Source organism: Montipora foliosa, chromosome 10 (genome assembly GCF_036669935.1).
Source record: "Montipora foliosa isolate CH-2021 chromosome 10, ASM3666993v2, whole genome shotgun sequence".
Classification (NCBI taxonomy): domain Eukaryota; kingdom Metazoa; phylum Cnidaria; class Anthozoa; order Scleractinia; family Acroporidae; genus Montipora; species Montipora foliosa.
The window spans coordinates 34585543-34588042 of NC_090878.1; the positions used below are offsets into that span (position 1 = coordinate 34585543).

Genomic DNA, 2500 nt, shown 5'->3' on the forward strand with positions numbered 1-2500 from the left:
AACACCAGGACACTACATCAATGAACATGCTAATGTTTGAGGATAAAATGCTCACCCAAGTTAGAATAAGAACATTGTCTATCCAAAACCTACATACCGTATTTACCTGTATATAAGTCGACCTTTTATGGCCTCAAAAGAAGCTCCAAAAATCGCCCTCGACTTATACATGGGTCAAAGATTTTTAGCCAAGTTCCAGCTAAGTAATTTATTCAAAATTAACATAATAATGTTGTCTTGGGCATAACGAACGCAGTGGACAAAAGACTTCAAAATGAATGACAAAAGACTTCAAAATAAATGTAAGCAATTCCAGTTGAAATGAAAAAGGATTTGTCCAAATCTAAATGTTGAAGATACTCACAAGCACAAATAAGAAATAGACACTGGAAATTTTCATTTTCCAAAGGCAGAAAGCTCTAAAAGACATTTCTGTTTTTTCAAATAAACGTGATCGTTCAACGGCTTAGTAACCTGGCGCGATACCTCGTGTTTGCGTGCAAGCATTGTCACTCGTGTTGCATGAAAATGCTGGTTGGTAATGACTGTTTTTTATTCTTTATACAAACCTGGCTGATTTAAATGCTTTTGCAAACTTCATATTGTTTGGTTTGTCAGTTTTGTTTTGTTTGTCATGTGAGAAATTATAAGTCAAGGACCAATTAAACCTTGCACATTTTCGCATCGTTCGCAAGTTATTTTCAAAGATTGACTCCTGCTTCTGTGATGTTGTGCTTATCCTTTAAAGCCCTTTATTGTTGAACAACAAAACAGGTTAGTTTGAGGGTTACATGTTTGATTTTCTGAGAACTTTTTCCAAACTCAAGGACAAAATGCCCGCATATACAACAACTGCTGAACCACAAAACTATTAAGCGCTTGAGGCCCTGATCTTTTATGTATCCACATTTCCAGAAATTGAAGAACACAAGATTAGTGTGCCAGTAACATTTAACAAAGAAATTAAGAAATTGCTTTTTTTTGCCATCAAAAATGGGGGGTCGACTTATACACGGGTAAATACGGTATGTACATTAACCCAACACTAGAGAATTACCTAACGGTGCATGTACTTAATACAATATCATAAGTTTAACAATCAGATCGCTTCAGGGCAAAGACAACTTGTGAAAGGTCATGAATGTAAAAAAAAATATACAAAAAGTAATGGTTATACCCATGACTTTCCTTTGAACACAGTGACGATTTCTGTCCTCTTCCTCTTGATGTTAAGGTTTCTTTCCTAAACAGGATTAAAGGCATGTATTAGTACTTTTAGCATACAAAAACATAGAATAAACAACAGTAGTTGTACTGTCATTATGCTACTGAAAGAGTCACACAAATCTATTTCCCCTTTTTGTGATAAGCAGGTGGCTTTCTTAATGACCTAATGAAGCTGCTGATAATTATGCTTTATGGCTTTTGCAGCATTTAATGTACAGCCCTGTACAGTGCAATAACACTCTCTACAAACTTAAAAGTGAACAATAATTATTTCAACTCCTTTTAATATAATTGCACTCATCCTCTTAATTACATTCCTAGTAGTAGTAGTAGTAGTAGTGGTAGTGGTAGTGGTAGTGGTAGTGGTAGGGGTAGTGGTAGTGGTAGCGGTAGCGGTAGGTAGTAGGTAGTAGGTAGTAGTAGTAGTAGTAGTAGTAGTAGTAGTAGTAGTAGTAGTAGTAGTAGTAGTAGTGGTAGTGGTAGTGGTAGTGGTAGTGGTAGTGGTAGGGGTAGTGGTAGTGGTAGCGGTAGCGGTAGGTAGTAGGTAGTAGGTAGTAGGTAGTAGGTAGTAGGTAGTAGTAGTAGTAGTAGTAGTAGTAGTAGTAGTAGTAGTAGTAGTAGTAGTAGTAGTAGTAGTCAGCAGCAGCAGTATTCCAGTTACCACTGGTACTAATCAAGGAAAGTGCATTCAAGTTGCCTCTTTCTGAATCAAATAAATTATTCTATTGTAGGTTTTGACTGAGGATGACACTGAATTTCCTTAAATGGCAATTTATTCTGGATGCATCATATGGAACATTTTACATGTGTGTTGCATTTAGTTCTAAAGTCACACAATAAATCACACAGATCAAGCTTGAGGCCCTCACATAAAATCAAGGTGAGTAGCCAGCCTCACAAAGAGAGCAGCCAAGAAACCTTTTACACTTTTACACTTTACATGTAAATGGTGGCCAAATAATATATTCTTTTGTGTTAATGCTAATAAGCCTTTCTAGCCTCGCTGCGACAAGCAAATTTCAAAAGAATATTTGTTTCCCAATTAGGGCAGTAGGTCTAATTAACATATACACAAAAGAATTTGAAGGAGGTCACCATTAATTATGAAAGTGGTGTATATTCCCACAGTTTCTAAATGACACCAAGAGTGGGCATCTTGCTTTGCTCTTCTGCATGTGCTACAATAAGCCTTGTGCCACAAGTCATCACATAACCTTTTTTTCATAGACACAATGATTCTGCTTTTTCCAGAAAAAAAAAGAGCAGCTCAAAA

The 2500-nt window shown here is 36.4% G+C and overlaps 1 protein-coding gene across 3 annotated transcripts in view; it reads left to right on the forward strand.

Moving 5' to 3' along the window:
- LOC137973132 (N-acetyllactosaminide beta-1,6-N-acetylglucosaminyl-transferase-like) overlaps positions 1-2500 on the forward strand; it is a 17319-nt gene that overhangs the window by 1656 nt on the left and 13163 nt on the right. For 2 of the 3 annotated variants that reach the window (XM_068819877.1, XM_068819875.1), the window contains exons 2-3: positions 1959-2107; positions 2479-2500. The exon at positions 2479-2500 is cut by the window's right edge and continues 21 nt beyond it. The gene's annotated coding sequence lies outside the window, so the exon portion shown is untranslated. The remainder of the gene's footprint in view (positions 1-1958; positions 2108-2478) is intronic. The other variant, XM_068819876.1, reaches the window with a different exon arrangement.